At 39.8% G+C, this 8,305-nt stretch overlaps 1 long non-coding RNA gene across 1 annotated transcript; it reads right to left on the reverse strand.

Moving 5' to 3' along the window:
• Positions 1-3,473: 3,473 nt before the first annotated feature.
• Positions 3,474-6,679, reverse strand: LOC128784185 (uncharacterized). Its single transcript, XR_008429396.1, has 4 exons — positions 6,603-6,679; positions 6,373-6,450; positions 6,125-6,282; positions 3,474-3,836 (listed from the first exon to the last, which is right to left on the reverse strand). It is a non-coding gene; the product is annotated as an uncharacterized LOC128784185 (long non-coding RNA).
• Positions 6,680-8,305: the final 1,626 nt, after the last annotated feature.

Consider the following 8,305-nt stretch of genomic DNA (forward strand, 5'->3'; position numbering starts at 1 on the left):
CAAAGATGCATACTATGAAGAAACTGCAAGAACGACCTTTTGTCAAGTGATCATTAGTAGCAACAAAAATACATAAATTCTTTCCAGCAGATGTGATGTTTGCCATAATTTTGTTTATCCTACATCACATAAAGCCTGAATACCCTGAATATATATATATATATATATATAAACATAGCTACATCAAATTCATGCAGATGTGTACTTACTGTCTATATATATCTCCACGCATATACAAACATATATATATACACATATACCTATATATTCTGTATGGAATCATGTTCTATGGTTCATCATTCTAGGTAAAGGAGATAAATGCAGGAGAAAATAACATTTTAGTCAGTACCTATTCAGGATTTTATAGGAAATCTGGGGCATTGCCATGACAATTCCAGAAATGGTTAGTTAATATCTTTTGTATACTTATAAACACCTACTCATTTACTGCAGCAGCACTGAAAACTTATTAAGAGCACTCATTCAGTCCAAATATACTTGGAAAACTCAGAACAACCTTCCTTCTTCTGTATAATTTTGGTTTTTCTCAACATAAATATGAATTGATACAAATAAATAAGTTCTAAACACCATTAAGCTCTGCATTTCTACAAAGTTTGGTGTGGAATAGGAAATGCACCTGGATCTTTGTAGCTCTTATGTAAAATTAATAATAAATGGTTTTTTTTGCCAACATCAATATGTTTATATTATGGTCATGGGACTCTCTCTGATGCCTAAATTATTTAAGGCATTAATTTTTTATCTCTGCTCAAACCTACAACACAAAGTTGCTGAGTTCTGTATCAAAAGTGGTGGTTCAAATCAAATTGATATTGCATTTTAATTAAAGTAGTGTTAGGACACATCTCACAGTCTTTACCCAGGCAGAATGTACTGGAGTAGTGAAAACTTTCTTTTCCTCTGCTTTCTGTTTTTCCAGACACTTTTAGGTTTTGCCACTTAAGACTAAGACACAGGAGAGAAGGTGAGGGCTCACTTTCATTTCCTGCTGTCTCCAGTTATTGGTGCTCTTGGGTTGGGTGTATTTCATGTGTGGAAAAACTCAAAAGACAAACAGATGACTGTAAATTACTGATGGGTCTTCTGCTTCTCCTTCTTCTAGTGAACACACAGACCTTACCTCCTTTTTAGGTGAGAGGATTTGTTAAAAAAATGAAGTAGGTATTTGTCACTAGCAGAGGAAAAGATTCAAGAGCCTAACCTTCCTCATGGAGACACTAGCTAGCACCTGGGAAGTTCCCAATAAGGCAGTTGTTCTGGAAAATAATGAGACCAAACAACTATTTTTTCCCAAGAAAGCCTCTGCCGCCACAAATAAGTGGCCTGGGAACTCTAAAAAAAGTGCTCTTATGATACTTTGAGCCACACTGACTTGAGATATTTGAGTTTGAGTGATGCTGGCTGTTAGAGTGTATTGCATATATGTTTTTCTTATTCTGCTGGTGACTGTGGTGCAGAGGAAGACCTGAGTAGTCTCAAGAGGGCCAGTTAACCTGAGCAGCATCTCCCCACCATGGATCTGAGGGAAGAAAGGTCTTGGCCATGTTATTGCCTGAGCTGTCACAATTTAAGAATTGTGGTTAATCATCAGTAATTGACCACTGGTAAATTAATAGCTCAAGTATCTCCCATGTCCCTTCTGTTAGCATAATGAGCCTGCATTGTTCTACACTGCATCATTATCTTAAGTTTATAGATATTTAATTCTACAAAGGATAGCTACTTGTTACTATATCTAAATAAAAATATATGACTAACCATGGTCAAGTGGATTAAACCTAGCTGAACACCAGATGCCCATCAACACACTCTTGATCCCTCATCAACTGGTTGGGAGAAAATATAAGAAAAGGTTTCTAGGTCAAGATGAGGACAGGGAGAGATGATGATGCCTGTTACCATCATGGACAAAACAGACTTGATCCAGGGAAATTAATTTATTAAGTGTCAAATCAGAGCAGGATAATGAGAAATAATAATAATAAAAATCTTAAAACACCTTCTTCCCAACTTTCCCTTCATTTTGGGTTCAACTTTGCATCTTTATTTCTCAACCTCCTCCTGTTAAGCACCTCACGTGGTCAGAGAATGGGAACTGTGGTCATTTCACTACACATTGTCTCTGTTTCTCCTTCTTCCTCAGGGGAAGTACCTCTCACACTTCCCCTGCTCCAGTATGGGTCCCTTCCCATGGGAGACAGTCCTCCACAAAACTCTCCAGTGTGGGACCTTCTCACAGACTGCAGTTCTTCACAAACTGCTCCAGTGTGCATCTTCTCCTTGGGCTGCAGATGGATCTCTGCTCCACCATGAACTTCCTGCAGGGGGACATCTGGCCCACCGTGGTCTTCACCATGGACTGCAAGGGAATCTCTGCCGTGCTGCCTGGAGCATCTCCTCCTGCTCTTGCTTCTCTGACCCTGGTGTGTTGCTCTCACATACACTCTCTCCTTTTTCCAGCTGCAGTTGCCCTTGAACACTTTTCCCCCTTTGTTAAATCTGTTATCCCAGAGGTGCCACCACCATCACTGATGGGCTCAGCCTTAGCCAGCTGTGGCAGGTCCATGTTGGAGCCAGTTGGCATTACTCCACTGGACATGGGAGAAGCTTCTACCAGTTTGTCACAGAAACCACCCCTATATTACCCCTGCAACCAAAACCTGGCCACACAAACTCTATTGTTACCTTAAACAATTATGAAAATCTAGCAGAGATTAAACAAAGGTTTAGCAAAAATATGGATAAAATGGGCAATAGCCACCTGATCATCAGATAATGTCTGATCCAACTAAACAAGCTAAAACAAAGGTTCAGGCAGGTGAAGACAAAATCAGATGATGTCAGGGTTGTCCAGAGAAGTCATGGAGTCACCATCACTGGAGGTGTTTAAGAAATGACAGGATGTGGCACTTAATGCTATGACTTAGTTGACAAGAAGTGCCAAGTCAAAGGTTAGATGTGACCATCTTGAAGTTCTTTTCCAACCTAATTGTCTCTGTGATTCTATGCCTTTTTTCTTGCAAGCTTGTGGATTTACCTGAAAATTATCTCACTAGAAAATACATTTTCTATGTCTGACATTATCTGATGTCTTCAGTAGTCTGCTTTCCTGTATCTGCAATGTCTTTCTCTTATGAATTCTCTTTTGTAGACATGTTTCCAGACAGATGCAATTGCTTGCTAAAGATTCTTGGATTAAATTGGAAATCCTTTAGATTCTCTGGATTTAATACACATTAGGCTTCATTTGCCATACATCTGATGGTGAGTAGTCAACGTGTTTATCCACTCTTGATGAACATGAATTAATTCAGATGACTGTTACTCCACGAAAAACAAAAGGAACCTCAGATACAGCCCAGGCTTTGCCTTGAGACATTCCCCACAGATGTGTGCCATGTAACTCATTTTACAGACTTTAATTTATGAAGTTTTTACAATACTTCTGCATTTTTAACATAAGAACAGATTTTAATATCTAGATTAAATCTCTTGCTGTAATTAATTCCTGCTGCATTCAGCCTATTCATCATGGATGTGGAGAACAACACATCCCCTTCCAACTTGATGTACTCTTTTCCAAGGAAGACTGTTCCAGCATGGCTGTCTTTACAGACAGCATGCAGGAATCTGGGGACAGGACTGAAACTCCTGTAACACCTTAGGTAGTTGCTACTCATGGGAGCATGTTTCCCATCTTCTGTAGCTGAATGGTCTCCGTGATTCTGTATATCCAAGTCTTCAGCCTCATGGCAAGAGTCAAAGTGCACTGGAATCAGTAGCAGGCTTAAGCCTTTACTTACTTAAGGGGCCTAAAAAAAAAAAAAAGAACCAATACTAGTGTTGACCTCTAACAGATGGTAGCAAAACAACTGCTACACCAAACACTGTGACATTAGAATCACATCCGGCTTGGCAGTGCTGGAAAGGACTATATAAAATCCCATATAAAACCCTGAATGTCTGTGAATGTTTATAACTGAAAAGTTAGTGCAGGCTCTGATACTGCTCAGGCTGATGGATAGCTGTCTGAACACACTGGAGGAGAAGTGCTCTTCTGCCAGTCTCATCCTCTTTCTGGTTACTAGCACAGACACCTTCCCTCCTCAGATCAGTTATTCCGGATCTCTGCTGCTGTGTGAAAAACATGTTAGGAAGGGGGTTTTTCAATCTGCTGACAGTTTTTTTCCCCCCATCTCCTGTGGTTGAAGCAATATGCATTTTTTTTTTTATAGAATACCTGACCCATAATTTCTGACTTTTTTCAGGTTCCTTCACATATGAATAGCAAGGTATGAGCTTATCCTTCTTTTTCTTAAAATAGCATAGGTGTAAAATATTTGTTAATCCTCTGCAATTAGGGTATTGAGCAGGGCTTGAGTTGCTTCTCAGTGAAATCATAATCACAAATATTTCTTGTATTACATTATGCAATATGAAGGCTCTTACTAATTCCTTGTCTCTGTGGAATGGGCATGTGTTTTGGCTGTGTAATCTCAAAGTTCAAGACTAGCATTTTTCTGATTCTTGTTGTCCTGCCTCTTATAAACTGAGTATTTAAGAGTAGCATGTTTATTTATATATGTTGCTGCTAATCCAAACTGTCTGCTAAACTAATCCCTTGTTAAAATGAAATCAAGTCAGCTATTTTAGATTACAAAGTTTAAACAATAGCTCAGCCAGACACTTCACACATCTGTTTTACTTTTCCTGAATACGTATGCAGCTTTTCTTACATTCTTTCTCAACAAAAGTGCCACCAATTAGCTATACATTTCTTTCATTTTTCTTTTGTGACCTAAGTCTTGTTTTCTTGGTTCTTTTGCTGATTACTTTTGAAATGCTGCCTTTTTTACATGTTTGTTTTCCTTCTCAGTAATACATTTTAAAATGGATAAAAATTTCATGCTTATTACTTGTTAATATGTTATCATACTCTATTACCCAAATTTGGACCAGAGGTAATTCCAATGTGGGAAATGCCAAAATAATACATTCTTGGAGATGAGATCTTAGACAGATATGCAAAGCCAAAGTAGGCTTTGATTTACTTACAGTCTGCAGGAAATGAGGCATTACCGTCAATGTGGTACATAGAGATTTTAACTGAAGATAACTTTATTTCCAGTTTTACCTGCTGCTTTGATTTAAAGTACTTTTCACATCATCTAATTTTTCATAAGCTTTCACATGTTTAAGGTTTGGCTTTTCTTAAGGGATTGTATAAGTTTTCATTTTGTGCAGAAAACCCCCTCTTATTTAGTGCATTTGCCAAGCACTTTAAAATTACATCAGGTGAGGGTTGCTCCAGCCTCCTGGAGCCAAAAATGTGGAACAATGGGGTTTACGTCACCACTTTTTAATAAACTGTTTTTTGGACTAGTATTCTGAGAAGATGCCACTGCTTCAGCCAGGGTAAGCTTCAGGCTCAGTTTGATTGATATAATTTTATTTATCTACTTGTTTCATCAGCCCTCTTTGAAAGGTGAAGAAGAGGCAGGCTGACCCCATCCCAGTCTTATATTTAACTTTACATCAAGTACTTGGAGATTATCTGAGAAACTTTCAGGGCTCACCTCCTTGAGAAATGCGAGTGACTGTGCATCATGGAGAGGTGGGAAGAGTTATTACTTTCTTTTTGCCACAGAGAAACTAAGGCACAGAGAAATTGTATAAGGTAATTTCAGATTGCTCTTTAGCACAGCTATGTAACACTTTGTACCACTTTGTGATGTAGTCAGAAAGCTGGTCCAGCTTGTCTCCCTAAGCTTGTGGGAACCACATCTCTCTTCTGAGCACAACTTTCCTCTCAGCATCCCTCCTGAGGGTAAATGTCTCATGCCGCTGAGCACTGTTCCCTTGTGGGTGCTCATGGCTACACATTGCCTCACATACCTTGCAGGTCTTGTAGCCCCCATGCCCAAACCCCCATGCTGCCTTGAATGGTGGCACGTGGTCTCCCATGTTATTAATAACACATGCAAACAGGCTTTACATTCTGCAGGATCTTAACCAGAACACATGGTTGCAGCCCTGGATCCAGAAATAACTCTGTAGTATTCACATAAACTACTACATGAGGTGTGAAAACACTCCTTACCTTCTCAAAAATGGGCCAGGAAATCATGCCCAGCATGGGCAGGGACTGCACAGCCTCTCTGTCAAAGGTCTCCATCTCCTGTGGTAGCTCCTTAGCTGCTACCCTGCAACTGCCTCTGATATGAAGTCACAGTTGCTGGCTCCAATCTTGCCAATACACTGGGGGTGGATAAGACAGGAGATTGCACCGAGCTCATTACTCTTCTCGCTAATGAAGCCCAAACCCTACAGAAATAGTTTGAGTGTGACCTTGTTAAGTTAGTGATCTTTAAACCGGGACATCAAGACATCTTCATATCTTCTGTTGTTTTGTGGGAGTAGGAGGCTCTGAGTAAAGTCAATGAGAGGGACAAACAACTCAACAATGAAGCTCAGCTAGTCTCTAATGGTAAGTTTGATGTCTTCATGCCACATGTGCAAGAAGCCAGCAATCCCTTCTGGCTGCTATCTCTCAGGGGCTGGCTGGAGTGACTACCCACCATGGCAGACAAAACTGCCAAGACATAGGGTTAGATTTTTCTGCCTCCTGTATTTCAGATGTTCTTGGTTGGAGGAGTGACTTCAGCAAGTCAGTGCTGTCACAATGATATCCAAATGATGCATCTCCCCTCCAGACCTGCACACACACACTCTGGGTTGCAGTTCCTGCAGGTAGAAGGGCAAAGTTCCACACCAAGGTCATGAACTGAGCCAGTGCCACAGTAGAGGCAGATGGGATCACACTCTCAGTGTGTTAAAGCTGAGTTTGACACTGAGGACACATGTGAAAATGAGCAGAAGTTTGCCTGTGTAATTTTTATAAATTTGCTAGTGCACAAGGCGGCTGCATAGCCTGGATCAAACTCTGCTGTCACAGCTCCAGTGACACTTCACTCTTTCAGGCCATGTGTCTCCCAGTACCTTGTGTCCTTCCTCCACTGGTCCTCTAAAACCTGCTTAGATCTGTTCCCCAGCAATGGGAATCACTGCATCAGCTGTCTCTCCTGACAGCTACATCTCAGCTACTCAATGCTCTCTCTGTAGGTGATGGAAACAAATAAGCACTTATAGCATGTGGTTCGTATGACTTCTGTTTTTGGAGGAAATAAATTTGGTCTTATAAGTGCCCATTTTCTTTTTATCAGCTTTAACAGGAATTTAGGGTGGCTTGCTCTGACATGGAGATCTTACTTGGGAAGACAATACTATTTCAGAACCTTGAATGTGAAAAACACCACACAGAACCTATATAATGATGGAGTTTTTTTTGTGAAGGATTGTTAAATTTTGTGAAGGATTGTTAAAGTACATGGCAAGTTAAAGTGTGCAGTGTGTTGTACACCTAGAAAACTTTCTGGATGGGCTGTTGTCTACTTTTCTGTTATCCCTGTACTGTACAGGCATATTCAGTCCTTAATGAAGACTGTGCAACTGGATCAGGATATTAATAATTTGTCAAGCTGCTTAAAAGGGGTAGAGGAAAATTTCAGCAAGTCTGCCATGCCCTGTTCTATTGACCTTCTCTTTTCATCAGTAAAAGCAGCAAATAAGAATTAGCAGGGGGTTATCTTCTTAGCTTATGCTAAGTTTCTTGCTGGAGAGGAAGATATTTGCCTAGTCTAATAAGCAAGTATGTAGTATTAGTTCTATAAAGAAACAGGTTTTGAGAAAGACCATGGCATTGGGAGGAAGTTACCCTCTTTCTTCTGATCATAATGTCCAGGTGCCTCTGGGAACTGCAGCAAAGAGTTGCTGCCAGCATCCTGTGACCAACAAATACATTGAACTCATAGTGTGTTTCCTGCCTGTGATAAGTGCATATGCAGTAACTCACCAGGTGATGTCCCAGCCATGCTTTTGCTGTGACATCCGTTAAAACTTACAAGTGAGTCAGTCCTAGATAATATGCTCAAGGAAATACTGTATTGGTGGTTTGTGTTAGAATAATGTGATGGATTTCTGACATGGATAAAAACAGGTTCTAGTATGCCATTTTGGACAACTGTGCCTGAATATTAAACCTGATTGTTGGCATAAGTAAAATTTAGAACACTTTGTATTACCTTCTTAGACATATCTGTTGTTCTTGTAATATAATTTTACATTGTCAGAACATATAAGTTGAAGGATAGTGGACACGAAAAATTCAGTGATTCCTGTATTCCATTTTTAAAATCAGAAAAATTTTTCACTTTCCATATTA

The sequence above is a fragment of the Vidua chalybeata genome, chromosome 2 (genome assembly GCF_026979565.1).
Source record: "Vidua chalybeata isolate OUT-0048 chromosome 2, bVidCha1 merged haplotype, whole genome shotgun sequence".
Lineage (NCBI taxonomy): Eukaryota > Metazoa > Chordata > Aves > Passeriformes > Viduidae > Vidua > Vidua chalybeata.